This window comes from Amblyomma mixtum, chromosome 3, assembly GCF_055824585.1.
Source record: "Amblyomma mixtum isolate Tamu chromosome 3, ASM5582458v1, whole genome shotgun sequence".
NCBI classification, from domain to species: Eukaryota; Metazoa; Arthropoda; class Arachnida; order Ixodida; family Ixodidae; genus Amblyomma; species Amblyomma mixtum.
The window spans coordinates 233,119,361-233,135,766 of NC_143014.1; the positions used below are offsets into that span (position 1 = coordinate 233,119,361).

Genomic DNA, 16,406 nt, shown 5'->3' on the forward strand with positions numbered 1-16,406 from the left:
TTCTACCGATTGTGGGGCTAGGACCTACGCGTATGTAAGAGATTTCTTGTCTAATCGCCAGGCCTTTCTTCGGATTGAGGGCGAGGAATACGGCCCTTACATGATGGGAACACGGGGTACCCCTCAGGGAGCAGTGTTATCACCGCTCCTGTTCAACATTGCTATAATGCGCCTCCCAAGCCAATTGGCCCGGGTGGAAGGCATTCAACACGCGTTATATGCAGATGATATTACAATTTGGACCACTCAGGGGAGCCTTGGGGACATGGAGGACCGCCTTCAGCAGGCTGCTTCCATAGTCGATGCGTATGCTAATGACTGTGGGCTCCAATGTGCTCCAGCGAAATCAGAGCTTCTGCATGTCAGAGCGAACCCAAAGGATAGGACAGCAATACACATCTCTCTGTCAGGAGGTCCTATTAGAGCGGTGGAGGAGCTCCGTATTCTGGGCCTTTTCATTCACCAGAGACTCAGACCGGACTCCACTATTGCGAAACTCAAGAGAGTAGGCGAACAGGTAGGGCGCATGATCCGCCGCGTTTCCAACAAGCGGGGTGGTCTGCGGGGCAGGGACGCGCTTCGGCTCGTCTATGCCTTCGTGACTAGCCGGATCCTCTACGCCGTGCCATATCTCCGCACTACTAAGCAAGACGAGGCGCGAATAGACGCCATCATCCGAAAGGCAACTAAGCGAGCCCTGGATCTCCCGGTGGCTACCTCTAATGCCAAACTCAAGGCATTGGGGGTGCTAAACTCCTACCAGGAGCTGCGGGAGGCCCGACTCGTGAACCAATACACGCGGCTCACGCAGACGGCTGCTGGGCGCCGCCTGCTAAACCGCTTACACATCCAACACGACTGCACTCCAGAGGAGGCGGAGCGTATCCCAGTACTATGGCGCCATATGCTCTGGGTCTCCCCGCTCCCCCGTAACATGGACACAGACATGCATGAAAACAGACGACAAGCGCGGGCTTGGGCTCTTGAGAGACAACACGGCTTTCGATCCGGTGTATACTATGTAGACGTAGCAGGGCCATCGCCCACGGGATTTTACTCGGCCGCTGTCGTTCACCAGGAAATGCACGTTGATGGACTCTCCTTTCGAGCCCTGAATTCAATGCGGGCCGAGGAAGTAGCGATAGCGCTTGCTGCCGTCCACGCCAATTCGAGAATAATCATCACGGACTCCCGAAAAGCATGTCAACATTACTTGGCAGGGGAGATGTCCCCCTTAGCTGCTTGTATTCTACGACGGACTGCCACTGATCCAACACCCAAACGAATCATTTGGGCTCCTGGCCACCAGGGCTTACGAGGTAATGAGGCCGCTGACGCAGCTGCCCGAGCGCTTACTCACCGGGCTCCTCATCCCAGCTCTTCTGGCTCGGAGACTAACCAGCCGCTGCTGCGATTCAGGGAAATATTAACACATTATAGCGACAACCACCGCCTTTTCCCGGCCCCTGCAGAAGGGCTGAGTAAGACGGAGGAGCGAACTTTAAGGCGCCTGCAGACAGGTACTCTACTCTGTCCTGCAATAATAAAACATTACGATCCTAACACGGATGGGCGATGCCCACACTGTGGGGAGACCTGTGATATCTTCCACATGGTGTGGGCATGTACTCAAAATCCCCACCTTCCCCCTTCCCCTACCCCTTCCAGAGAGGCATGGGAGACTGCCCTCCTCAACTGCTCCTCGCTTGAGTCCCAAAGGGCTCTGGTGAAACGGGCGAGAGACGGGGCCTCGTCATGCGGTGTCCCGGACTAGGGACGCCGACCATGTAGCGGGGCCACTCTGTGGCTCCCAAACTCTTTTTCACAAAATAAAAGTTTTCACCACCACCACCCATGGATTTCTGGCCTCTTCAAGCTTTCGGCTGCTTGGTAAAGAAAGCTATTGAATTAAGTTGATGTTACAAGGCAGGATTAGTGCGCTGGAATGTAAAATTTTGGTAAACAGTGCCTCTTTATCCAAACGCAATATGTTGCTATTATTTTTACTTCCTAAATGCACCACAGGTAACTAGCTTATTATCTGCCCATACAGCTTCTCTAGCGAGCTGTTTCAGCAGCTTCTCATTCCGTCAGTATTGTGAGTGTGAGAGCGTGAATTTTTGTGGCGATTTTCAACGATTAAAGCCTTTTTGTAAATGTTTCCACTGCTGTCCCTTTAATCACTCTGCTCGCAAACTTAAGTGCAGAAAAAATCTCGTAAGAAAACAATAACTACACCTCAAAATATACATCTCGAACAATATGGCAAATAGCTGTCAATGCTGGTGCGTTAATGCCTTGCAATTTAGCGTGACACACGAGACGAGGGCAAAAAAAAATGATACCCCTAGACCTGATAACCCGGAACTGGCGTTCGTAGTCTTCACTTGTCTTGTATTTTCTCTTCGCTTTTGTTCCGTGTCTCGCAAGGGATCTGGAGTCGCAAGAAGATTTTTTACGAGGAGGAAAGAATGATTATAAGGCCACAGAAATTTTTTTCCTTATGTTGGTCTCAGCTGGTCAGTAGACAGACCACTTCGACCATCATAGTGGATTACTGCAGATATAATGTGCTGCCCCAAGTCACTACATTTCTTCTCATAGGCACGGCCATTGTGCACAAGCTGTGGCAGCCGCCGTTAGGCGTCGGAAATAACAAAAAGCGGCCGCCACAGATCCGATTTTGTAGTAGCTGTAACCATAACCGAAATTGTGTTTTTGGTTTTACAGACATTCTTTTTTTTCTACGCATGTCCCAGTCGGTTTGTCACCTGGATGTTTGCTATGTTTCCTGCACAGGCCTTGAGGGTGTAAGCGGTGGTTTGGGCTGTTTTGTTGCAGGAAATATTATTGTTATTGAAAAGGCGTGTATTTGTAATTGAAGCATACCTGAGTAAAAAAGGAATGATAAAGCTATTGGTTGTCCGCTTATGCAAAACTCTTGCTTGTGATAGTTGGTTCACGCTTGAAGTTTTAATGAAAACGGCGCGACTAACGAGGGCAAAAGTAGAACACAGGACACGACCAGCGCCACTCGGACACGTCACGCATACGCGCGATGCATACACGTGACGTATCCCGAAGATGGCTCCAAAACGGAGAAGATAGGCTGTACTTCCAATGGCACCAGTTTTCTGCCCAAGCTATATAACACCACTGGAGACTGTCAGGTTGAGAATGATGAAGCGATCATTAGAATTTTACATCGTGCACTCCTCACACAGACGTTATAAGACACCTTTCTGTCTAGCATAGACACTCAGTGGGATCGGCATGCCGCAGTACCAAAGCGACTGTAACACCCTTCTTCGTGTGTTGTGCACTCTTCGTGTCGAACCACACCGTCAAGCAGCAGATTCAAAATCGTGCGACTGGACCTGCGGCTGGTATAACAAAAAACAACCGCTCTCACGTAGACGACGAGAACGTAGAACGAGGACAAAAAGTGATTAAACGCTTGAAAAGAACGCCGATAAATGAAGAAAACAATTAGAGGCGGGAATAATCCACAACCCTCCCTGTCAGCGTAGGCTTGATTCGTAGGGGCCTTGAAGGGGGGATAACACATTTTTTACGACACAATACGTTAGTATCAAGCGTAACTGTTAAGCAGAATTTCATATTTCAGCGCCCTAGACCTATCTTAGCACTTTGTCTTCATGCAGTAACTTTCTTTACCAAGCAGGCGATTGCTTGAAGATGCCAGAAATCCTCAGCGGTTACAGAAAATTATGGCCGGTGAAAAGGAGCTCAAACACCCGACTGATGTATGGCTAGTGTTTTACATCAGATGTAACGCGGCTTCTAAAATTAAGTTAAGAGCATACTTTGTTTGGCATAGCATCGTCAGTGGTGTAGCGCATCTGAGTACAGCTAAGATCTGCAAACTTGTAGGCCGGTTAAAGAGTGCTGTATGGTCATCTTGTTAATTATTACTCTTAGTCTCTTTATTTACTCACAGGCGTGTCTTCCACCCTAAGTAATGTCCATATCAACCCATAGAAATTTGAAAATGCAGTTACATTACGCGTTGAGGACCAACCATACCAAGTTGACCCGAAAGACGCGGGTTTGATCCTGGCCGTGGCGGTCGAATTTCGATGAAGGGAAATTGAAGAGGTCCGTGTACTGTGCGATGTCAGTGCCCGTTAAACAACTCCAGGTGGTCGAAATTTCCGGAGTCCTTCTCTACACTATAGTGCCCTTCCCAACACCGGGAGTCAGTTTGGGACGTTAAACCCTATAAACCAAACCAAACCAAACCCTAAGAAACAATTCTAGACAAAGCATTTTTCAGCTTAAAAGCGTCGGTGAACGCAATTTTCTCATGTTATCCAAGTTTTTTCTGTAAGTTTAATTAATCTGCCGATCAGCCGAAGGCAGTCATTTTTTTTCTCTATTAAAATTTTTGCTATCGTGGAAAACATTTTTATTGGTTTGCTAGCGCAGTCTTAACTGTTCGATGCAATTGATAGACGCGCATTAAAAGAAATATTTTGCTACATATCAAAAGAATTGACCACTACAATGGTTAATTCTATAACAATAGCTTAAAATTTTCCACTTTTCAAAATTCTCGTCCGGGTATGTTAGACATGCAAAGTCTTCCTGCACTGCTCCAAAATACATGCGCTTTTTAAAAGCTTCCAGGCGAAGCAACCCAGCGGTGGAGGTAACTCTTCAAAAAGGCAAACTTTGTTGGGCGACAGCGCCAAGGGTCAATACGTGTCCAGAATTCTAAAAATTGATATGGATATTACTTTCTCTGGGTTACACGACAATCAGTGAACAAGGTGGCTTACTTTAAATACGTAAGCTATTCAATATTAGGAAAACAGCTCACTAAATGGCACATCTTACGAGCAGTCTGATGCGCTACACCACTGACCATGCTTCGCCAAAAACGTATTTTGCTCACTCAAAAAGCACAGTTTTCAAAATTGCGGAACATCTTAGATGAAATACAGATTTGGAACCTTCCATTTACTTAAATTTTTGAATACAGTTTTGCTAGGTGCACTCATTCCATTCACCCATCCAGTGCGCACGTGCTTTGACGAAATGAAGCGTTTCTTTAATGCGCTGTATAAGCGTAGCCGGAATCATGGAACAAACCCTGCGAAGGCTGCAGATTTGTACGGCTGAGTTAATTGCAGTGCTTCTCGGGTATCATTTAATTGGTAAGTTCCTGAGCAGATAATTAGCATCCTAAGGAGCACTGACAGAACAGGATACAATATATTTCCATGCAAACACTACACGAGGCGGGGGCTTGTCTCCAGCTTAAGTTTGAAATAACAAGCAGCCAAAAGAAGAATGAAGTGCTTAAAAAGTGCGCCATAGTTGCTGCTAAGGCACAGCACTGCGGCCTCGGTCTGACCGCTGCGCTCCGTGCCCGTAGGGTTAGGTGTTTGGGGCGGCAATCAAACAATCAAGCTGTACACTGTGATCCACTTTGCAGTTGCGTTTATTTTGCAGAATAGAAAGACCTCTGAATTGGCCACTACTGCAAAAATTTTGAGAATTATTATAAGGAATGCCAGGCCGCCCGTTCTGTGCATCAAAGCTTCAATATCTGCAGTAAAAAACCGAGTTCTATGAGAAGAAACTGTGGTCTCGTTTTATCAAGCACTGATCCTTTGCTTGAAATTGGCATTTGGTTTCAAAAGTTCACGAGGTGCAATATGCTTGGCACCATTGGTTATGATGCAAGCGGCGTTGCCTGAAGTCCTCCTCACAGACGTTAAAGGCTGAGCCCTTTTTTGTAAAACGGCACCACAAAATGTAGTATGCATGTGAGCCCAACAGCACGGCAGTGCGAAATAATGGCTTCTCTGGAAGCGAAAAATCGATTATTCTCCCTTAAGTCTCTTGCGCACAGTTTATTAAATATTAAAATGCGTCAAAACCACCATTGCATGGCCTTCTACACGCATTTCGCACAACTAAGCAAAACCTTCCAGAATACCGATATTCTAGAAATGGATTATGCAAACACCCGTGAGTGGCGTTCACTTCTGTACGACGTATGAGGCAGAGTAGGACGAATTTCTGTATGACGTCAATCAAAAAGCAAAGCAGAGCCGGCACACTACGCAGCCTTTTCGTGCGCGCACAGGAAAGAAAGTGCGGAGGCGTGTATCAGAGCCCCTAAAATGTTCTGCCCATGTTTCCTACCTCTTCGCGCATTAGCTTTAGTGAGAACAAGTTTTCTTCTCAATATATGAACGCGCGGCGTCAGCAAAGGTTCCGAAGAAAAATGAACCGTAGCCGGTAGCACTCAGTGGGCCTGAATAAGAAGAAGAGACGAGTACATGCCAGATTGCGTTCGCCAAGTTAATTCCCTGTGCTTCTAGCCGTTAGAGGAAATAAGTAAACCGCATCAGAAAAAACTTCAGATTTGAAAACTTTTTGTTGTGCTCTAGCACTACAGCACGCAGTCGCACATATCCCCTGGGCCTGTCCAAAGCCCCGTCGTGACCTTGAACCGCTAGAGATGAGCAGGTGGTGAGGGGCCCGTCGCACGTCTTAGCCAATGAGGTGGCGGCGCTTTTGCTCAGCTGCAGCCAATGCGTGGGATTCCCGCTGGCGACTCCAGGTGGAACGGACTTGTTTCGCTCGCGCTCCCACAACCTCAACAACCGCCACCCCTCCCTCTTCGCGCCAGTCGCCGCTAAAACTTTGCGGGCAGCAGAAGTGAACGCACGGAGCTTCCTTCGCACTTCATTCCTCTTGGATTATCACGTTTCGCCCTGGGGACGTCACCCGACATGATGATATCGAAACTCTAGGGCGTCTGCTTTACAGTTGCATAACTAAGTGTAACCATGCATTGCAAAGTCCTACACCTTGTAATTTAACAAAACTTCTGTTTGGGCTAGATGGTGCATAGCTTATATTGAAATGAATTTAAGCGCACAAGAACACGCACACAACAGGAGGAAACACACAGGACAGGCGCTATCCTGTGTGTTTCCTCCTCTTGTGTGCGTGCTCTTGTGCGCTTAAATTCATTTCATTATATCCTACACCTTGCGCTTGGCGCATGATGGCCTTAGCTGCCCATGTGCCGTTCAACTCAACACGACACGCATTGCTTAGTACAGAAGCGGTAGGTAGTTGTAACGCACCTGCTTCCCATTCGATTAACTATGCAAATATCCTCTCATATTTTTTTTTCTTTTGATGCGGTCGAATTCAAGGCAACGGCATTTAGGTGTCCCGATCAAGGCTCAAACCTCTGGGAAATTACAAGCAGCATTGCCAAAGACCTTGCACATCATTCGAGCCCCATTAATCCAACCTAGCCAGCGTCTGCACCGTCTTGCATTCCGCCTCAGGAAACAGGAAAGTAAGAGAAATGACTAGTTGTGAAAAGTGACACATATGTAAAAGCAATCCCATGGTAGCCCACCTATTTCGAGCAACTCAATACAGAGTGGAAGCAGTGTGCCGGAGCCACTGTCGATGATTGTGGGTCACGCACAAACACGCCTCACGTCTATTGAACTAAACCCTGTTTTCTGAAATTGCCCCCTTCTGCAGCGCCCGCAAACGCTGAACATCAGCGTGTTTTGCGCGTTCTGGTCCTCCTTTTTTTGTTTTTTTCACCATTGTATTCCTTTGAAGATGTCTATTCCACAACGAGCTCAACGTAAAGTCTTGCTGAAAGTTAGTCTTTCCGACTTGTATTCGTACTCTGAGCTCTTTTTTCATAAAGTTTTCAGTCTATGCTAGGATAAAGGCCTCTGGGTAAAACAAGCAATCCACACAGATAAAAAAAAGGTTTCTAACAAAATTAACCCTCTGAATGCTTCGGTATATTGACAAAAACATTTAAGAAATTTTATTCACATGATATACCACATTCAGAGAGTGGAGAAAACGAATTTTTTCTTTCAGGGAAAATTCCACGGCTTTATTAGGTAACAGTAAAAACGATTTTCAGATTCTTTCGCGAGAAACATCGAGGAGGCTTGGTATCATACCAACATCAAATCTAACACACCCATAGTTGTTTCCGTCGGGTTCAAACAGTTGTAACGAAAAGCCCAAACAAGATATATCTCACTTTACATTTATTTATGTTTTATTAGGAAGTTCCAACACACTAGTGGTTGTTTGCGTGAGGTTCAAGCAGTGTAACTAAATGTCCAAACAGAAGGAGTCTCACTTCACTTTTAATAGGTTTTGTTAGATTATCTGTGACTGAAAATTTCTCAAAGGACAAATTAGAAAATTCCTGCAGACGCCCACTCCACCAGGTCAGCACCCAGGAGAGGCGTTCATGGTGGCAAGTCCAAGTGCATCGCTCGCCCTGCGTGGAAGAATACGAAGTTTTGGGGGCTCTAAGCTTACTCACTATATACTTGACTTCCAAGCACACAATAATGTCTCTCCATGCAAGGAGGTAGATTTTCAAGTGCGGTTTAGATCACTGAGTGTTTAAAAACGGCAGCAGGCAGCCGAATTTAAATCCGAACACACCGATTCGTTATGCCTCCAGTGCCTTGGGCGCTATCTTAGCACAGCTTTTATTTCCGCTTTTAGCGATATCTGGAGTGCCTCTTCCTATAGCTCACATTTTTATTATCTTAGAAGACTCTCCACACTTCGTTCCTTGCACATTCGAGCGTCTAGTAAGCGTGTCGCTAGAAACCTCAACAATTTATCTAATACCGACAGCCCTATAAATTTGTTCCATTTAATATTTCTCAAAAATAGTCTTAATACGAAAATGAATGAATGGAGCTGGGAGGTTGCAGATGCTATTTATCCTTTCCATAGCCCGTTTGGGCAGTTTTTCGGTCTAGACGTCATCTCCCGGCAAAGGCGAATCTGACATGTGTGAGCATAGGGACTCTAGCGGCACATGGGTCGAAGCTCGCACAAGTTACCCAGAAATCTGACCACATGCGAAATTGTTCCGAAGAATAGAGGCAGAAAAGGTGCTGTGTCCGGCATCATGCTGAATTTTCACCCGAGAAAAAAAGCGCCATTGCTCGCAAAAAAGTGTACAAAGTCTACTCTGCTAGGGAAGCTAGTTTAGCAAGGGGCACACTCTCGCTCAAAGTGCGATTTCTAAACCGATATTATTACACCGAGAAAAAAATGGCTGCAGCGCCGCCTGACGGCTTTGAAATCATCATCCACACAAGCCCACGGACTTCCGGTTGCGTCATTGCTTCCCAGTATTGGTTCCACGCCTCACGGATGATGTCATGCCCACTAAAAAGCTGGCAAACTGTTTTCATGAAAGCGACAAGCTGCGTCCCTCGAGTCGATCGCGGCACACACAAACCAAGTGTTCATCGGCTCAATGTTTGGCAAGAAGTTTTGATTACAGACAACGGTCCTTTACTTTTGCATTGCTCTAGCGACAAACCAGGAGTCACAAAACGGGGCTAAAACTAAACCGGGCTGAAATCACAAAACGGGGCTACAGTCTACTCTGCTGGAGAAACCTGCTTAGCAAGGTACACATTCTCGCACACAATTTTTAAAAATACACTTTTGAGTTAGAAGGAAGCTTTTTTCGGCATAGGAGTGTAAGCGGTGTAGTACTAAAATGACAACTAAGACTGCTAACTAGCAGGTTGGTAAATTATTACATAGGCAACTTTTTAACTATTACTTTTAGGCTCCCTAATTATTGAGAGGAGATTAGGCCCCCGTAAAAAAATATCTATATCAGTTTTCAGAATTTCGAAAACGCGGTTACCCTCGGCGTTCTGACCCAACAAATTTTGGCTATTTCGACGACCTACCAGCACTTGAGGAATTGCTTTGCCTGTAGACTTCTCGTAAGACCATCCATTTTGTCGCGATGTGGCCAAAATTTGATTGGCCACAGCGCCGAGGGTAACCGCCTTTCATAAATTATAAAAAATTGATATGGATGTGACTACACGACTCTGAATAGTTTTTTAGAAGAACGCCAATTTGGGCTAGATGGTGCATTATTTGAGAGCGAAATGGTAATAGCGCTGCAATAAGACGTACACAAGAAAGACTTACACAGGACACACGCTAACTTCATCTGATTTTATTTAGTGCAAAGCCAGCAAATATATGGAAAATTCAAGGCATGCGCAAAAAACACCGGTACAACAGGCATCAACAAAACCGTTCAAGATACGATATCTCAGTCTTGAAAAGGCGAACCGAGATATCACTCACGCAATCTAATCCGCTCTTCCTAATGTGGTATGCTTCCAAAAGCTCCCGCGCCTTGGTATCACCACTCCTGCCCAGAATCTTTATCTCTCGAAGCCGTGGCTCACACTTCTTGCATTGCTGACATGTTTTTTGCCCCGGCCCATGTTCTGCCGCGCGATTACACACGAAACACTCAGCGCAGTGCTGCGAAAGATGTGCACCTCCTAGACTTGTTAGCGATCGTGCGTGCTCAGCCGCGCGGACATTAACGCACCGCCCCGTTTGTCCCACATAGGCTTTTCCGCTGGACAGTGGTATTTCATACACCACACCTGTGCAGCACTTAACGTACTGCTTGCCATGCTTTTTGTTGCAGGAGCTCTTTTTATCGCTCCCAATGCGCGAGCATAGCTGGCCAAGCTTTCGTGGGGCAGAAAACACGACCGGCACGCCATGTCGCTTATGCCACTTTCTTCTCATTGTGCGCGGCCCTGTGCACATAAGGCACCACTTCTGGTCTCACGGACTGTTTGTTCGGCTCAGTAGACTTGTGAAACATCGCACACTTGATTTTTCTTAGGAGGGCTTCAGCAACTGCTATGATAACCGTGCATGGAAACCCCGCCGAAACCAACCGATCAACTTGCGTATCAAAACTCGTCTGCATAGCATGGTGACACGACTTCACGAGAGCCGACTCAAGGCAGAGGCGAGCAATGGCGCGTTTTACAGTTTTCGAATGTGCTGATGTGTAAGGCAATAGCTCCTTCTGGGCTCGAGGGGAGTAACGCGAACAAATATGATCCTCGCCCAGGGTAATATTAAGATCTAAAAACTGTAAGCACCCCCCTTTGGATAGCTCATGAGTGAACACCACCCCCTCCCCTCATTTTGGAAGTTGGCTAAAACTGTGCCTACAGCATCCATGTAGGTCAAGTTTTTTTATTTTTTAAAAACAACTAAAAAATCGTCAAAGTACCTAAATACTTTTAGTACTCCCTTCCCTTTTAAACTTAGTTCTAGGGCGCGGTCAATAAATGCTAACAAAAATATTAGTAAGAACTGGAGCTACGCAGGATCCGATGCAAATCCCTTGTCTTTGGCGGTAAAATTTGTTGTCAAATGAGACAAACGTCACACTAAGATAAAATTCAAGCAACTTGATAAAATCACTAACTGACACGCCTGAGGAGTTCTGGAATCCAACAGCACCGCTACTTTCTATGGCATCCCTCACGCAAGTGAACAGGCATCGTGGGGCACCGAATAAAACAAGTCTTCTACATCCACAGAAAAAACATAACCAATAGAGGCATTTCCCTCCAGATGCCTAACAACATCTTTAGAACTTTTTGTAGCAAAAGGATCATGAACACTAATTGAGCTCAGATGCTTCTGTAAGAATTTGCTAAGAACCACCTGCCACGTACCATTTTCACTAACCACAGTTCTAAAAGGTATCGACAGTTTGTGCGTTTTTGCTGTAAAAAATACAGAAAGAGCATTACATTCACTGTTACTGATGTCATTTGCCAGCCTACCCAATTCTAAGTCCTTACACAACAAGATCGCCTTCCCTTTTACCCTCGTTGCGCTAGCTTTCAAAGGAACAAAGTTCTTGGCAATCGCTTCACCTGCTCTTGTTCGGAACTCTACTTCGGGGAGCACCACGAAGCCACCATCCTTGTCGGCTTGGAGAAGCCGGAGGCAGTGCTGTCTGAAGTAGGACACAACTTTTGCCATGGGATCCTTGCCTGGTCCAGAGGAGGAGTGACCTGTAGATCTGGTCAGAGCATCCACACCATCAAGGAGGCACCTTTCCTTGTTTTCTTCTGCAGCCTTTCCTGCGATGCGTCTGTTTAGAGCGAGGAACTCATGAGCATGAACCCGTGGTTCATGGCTGAAGTTCGGGCCATGGTTCAACGTGTTTCTTACGTCGCTGGGAAGCTCTACTTCCCCGATGACAGTCACACCTTTTCCCGTTGGCTTCTTAGCCTTCTGTAAGGCAGTAGACTGCAACAATTCGTTCAGAGTGTGAGCCCACCAAAACTCTGTCAATCTTCCTGTAAGACGACGAATCGAACGAAGTTTCTTCTCCGCCAGCCACCCCGGATCGAGGTTGTAACATAGAGCACGCACATGGTCTTCACATCTTCTAATTTGTCTCCACAACTCTGTTTTCAGAAACTTGCAAATGCGCTTGAGCAGCCCTACGGGTGGTCGCAAATACCCAAACAGTGCAGCCACATCCACTGGAACGAGACCCTTTCGAAGGCAAAACGATATATATCTTGCACGGCATGTTGATGCTACGATGAGAAACACAAAAGTATCGAGTTGAGAAGACGACGGGTGGTCACACACAAAAGGGCCCTGGGTTTTCGACAGATGGTTTAGAAGAACGTCAATTTGGGCTAGATGGTGCATTATTTGAGGCAGAAATGGTAATAGCCCTGCAATACCATTTGTGTGTGACTTTGAGTGTGACTGTGAATTTCTGTGTGACCACCCGTCGTCTTCTCAACTCGATACCTTTGTTTCTCATCGTAGAATCAACATGCCGTGCAAGATATATATCGTTTTGCCTTCGAAAGGGTCTCGTTTCAGTGGATGTGGCTGCACTGTTTGGGTATTTGCGACCACCCGTAGGGCCACTCAAGCGCATTTGCAAGTTTCTGAAAACAGAGCTGTGGAGACAAATTAGAAGATGTGAAGACCAGGTGCGTGCTCTATGTTACAACCTGGATCCGGGGTGGCTGGCAGAGAAGAAACTTCGTGCGATTCGCCGCCTTACAGGAAGATTGACAGAGTTTTGGTGGGCTCACACTCTGAACGAAGTTTTGCAGTCTACTGCCTTACAGAAGACTAAGAAGCCAACGGGAAAAGGTGTGACTGTCATCGGGGAAGTAGAGCTTCCCAGCGACGTAACAAACACGTTGAACCATGGCCCGAACTTCAGCCATGAACCACGGGTTCATGCACATGAGTTCCTCGCTCTAAACAGACACATCGCAGGAAAGGCTGCAGAAGAAAACAAGGAAAGGTGCCTCCTTGATGGTGTGGATGCACTGACCAGATCTACAGGTCGCTCCTCCTCTGGACCAGGAAAGGATCCCATGGCAAAAGTTGTGTCCTACTTCAGACAGCACTGCCTCCGGCTTCTCCAAGCCGACAAGGATGGTGGCTTCGTGGTGCTCCCCGACGGAGAGTTCCGAACAAGAGCAGGTGAAGCGTTTGCCAAGAACTTTGTTCCTTTGAAAGCTAGCGCAACGAGGGTAAAAGGGAAGGCGATCTTGTTGTGCAAGGACTTAGAATTGGGTAGGCTGGCAAATGACATCAGTAACAGTAAATGTAATGCTCTTTCTGTACTTTTTACAGAAAAAACGCACAAACCGTCGATACCTTCTAGAACTGTGGTTAGTGAGAATGGTACGTGGCAGGTGGTTCTTAGCAAATTCTTACAGAAGCATCTGAGCTCACTTAGTGTTCATGATCCTTTTGCTACAAAAAGTTCAAGGGATGTTGTTAGGCATCTGGAGGGAAATGCCTCTATTGGTTATGTTTTTTCTGTGGATGTAGAAGACTTGTTTTATTCGGTGCCCCACGATGCCTTGTTCACTTGCGTGAGGGATGCCATAGAAAGTAGTGGTGCTGTTGGATTCCAGAACTCCTCAGGAGTGTCAGTTTGTGATTTTATCAAGTTGCTTTAATTTTATCTTAGTGTGACGTTTGTCTCATTTGACAACAAATTTTACCGCCAAAGACAGGGGATTTGCATCGGATCCTGCGTAGCTCCAGTTCTTACTAATATTTTTGTTAGCATTTATTGACCGCGCCCTAGAACTAAGTTTAACAGGGAAGGGAGTACTAAAAGTATTTAGGTACTTTGACGATTTTTTAGTTGTTTTTAAAAAACAAAAAAACTTGACCTACATGGATGCTGTAAGCACAGTTTTAGCCAACTTCCAAAAAGAGGGGAGGGGGTTGGTGTTCACTCATGAGCTACCCAAAGGGGGGTGCTTAGAGTTTTTAGATCTCAATATTACCCTGGGCGAGGATAATATTTGTTGGCGTTACTCCCCTCGAGCCCAGAAGGAGCTATTGCCTTACACATCAACACATTCGAAAACTGTAAAACGCGCCATTGCTCGCCTCTGCCTTGAGTCGGCTCTCGTGAAGTCGTGTCACCATGTTATGCAGACGAGGCGCGGGAGCTTTTGGAAGCATACCACATTAGGAAGAGAGGATTAGATGGCGTGAGTGATACCTCGGTTCGCCTTTTCAAGACTGAGATATCGTATCTTGAACGGTTTTGTTGATGCCTGTTGTACCGATGTTTCTTGCGCATGCCTTGAATTTTCCATATATTTGCTGGCTTTGCAGTAAATAAAATCAGATGAAGTTAGCGTGTGTCCTGTGTCAGTCTTTCTTGTGTACGTCTTACTGCAGGGCTATTACCATTTCTGTCTGTGAATAATTCAGAAGCCTAACAGTAAGAGTTAAAAGTAAAATATTCCATGTTAGTTAAGCAGCTTACCCGTTAGCACGTCTTAGCTGTATTTTAATGTACTACACTGCTCACAATGCTATGCAAACAAAAAGCGCTCTTCCCAATCAAAAACCCAATTTTAAAAATTGTGTAATATCTTAGGTGAAACACCCCGTATATCTCTGCGGTTTCCCCAATAGCTGTTCCTGGCCGCTGGCTGGCAACGATTAAAGCCGGGATTCATTGTTTGCGATGCTAAAGATCGGGAAGTTCAACGCCATTGCACAGCCGCTATAACCACTTGCATTCGTGATGGCGCAAGGAGATGACAGCCAAGAAGGGACAGGTGCAATCATGAACAATTTTTTTTCTTTTCGCCATGACTGAATTTTACATAACGAACTTCCTTTTTATTTCGCTCACGTTGTGATCGAAAAGGCATGCCGCGTCGACATGTGGGATTGGACACAAATGTGGAGGCATGAAAGAACAACCTAATCAGTGCGTATGTTTGCACCTTCAATGCCGGAGAATACATGAATACATTGAGTGTTTCAAATTCGATAGCGATTTGTCTTTTAGAAGGCGTGAAATATACATCGACGAGTTCGGTGCTTGTGGGCTGCACGGCAGTGCGGACATCAGTTGCAGGATAGAGTAATATAAACGTCCATTCATTTGTATAACAAAAATGAACTCATCGGCTTTTGCAGTTTTTAATTTAGGGGGCAAGATAACGCTGATAAATGCAAGGTCCTCAACTTCGAAAGGGAGCTCAGCTTTTATGATGTTGGAATCGACATTTTGGTTCCCGATATGGAAAGAGAAAAATACGCTTTTGAAACTCGTTATCCTGGGTTTCCCATATTGCCCCAATGATCAAATAGCGCCGATGAATGTTGAATGAAAGAAATGGTTATGCTGTTCATTTGCATCATTGCGTAGGAAATATTGACGTTGCAAGGCAGTGTAAATGCGGATTTCACGGAGAGCAACAAGAGCAAAAGAACAGTAAGAATAAATAAAATCCTGAGCTTCTGCGGTTATTTGCTTATTTTAACCGCTGCCTCACTGCGATGAGCATCGGCGTACGCACACTGACGCTCATGCAACACTTGTACCCAGACCACTGGGAACATTTCAGTGTCTGTGGCTTTTTTTTCTCGAGAACGCCTATACGGTGTGCTCATCAACAGATCTCATTTCTCCATGGCCGAGAGATATCCTCGCCGCATAGGTTAGTAGACGAGATGGAACTTCTTGCCCCAGAACAACTGGTTAAGATGCAGTCACTACCGATTATATTTGATTTTATGAAACCGTCTATTGTGATTACTCGGTTTAGAAACAGGCGCGAGCCAGGTGCATTGTGCCTTCGACTTGCTTATCACTTCGCTGTGCCGCACTCCGCGCTAATCATAATTGAAGTGCTATATGAAGTTCAATATCGAGGCAGTTACAGACATGGGGAAGCTCTTCATATGGTTCAAATTGGCTTACAGGAAGTGTATTCAAGTTTTGTACATATGTTTTGTGGATATGCCGTACTGTCACCTACAACAACTGGCTATCCGAGACAAGAGCATGGAGAAATGTTACATAAAGCAAAGTGGACAAGAGAGAGTGGCAGGTCTTCAGGCAAGTGCAATATCTATCATTGTCTTATCAACTGAAAAAAAAGCTGTTTTATGAGTTCACTGCAATAAAAATATATTACATGTTTGTTCACTTCATTGTTGAGGACCGAGCTGACCAAATC

General features: G+C 45.8%; 2 pseudogenes; one reads left to right on the top strand and one right to left on the bottom strand.

Annotated features, from left to right (window-relative positions):
- Window positions 1-11,188: 11,188 nt before the first annotated feature.
- LOC149354026 (uncharacterized) lies at window positions 11,189-12,703 on the bottom strand (annotated as a pseudogene).
- Window positions 12,704-12,889: 186 nt separating this feature from the next.
- Window positions 12,890-13,988, top strand: LOC149354027 (uncharacterized; annotated as a pseudogene).
- Window positions 13,989-16,406: the final 2,418 nt, after the last annotated feature.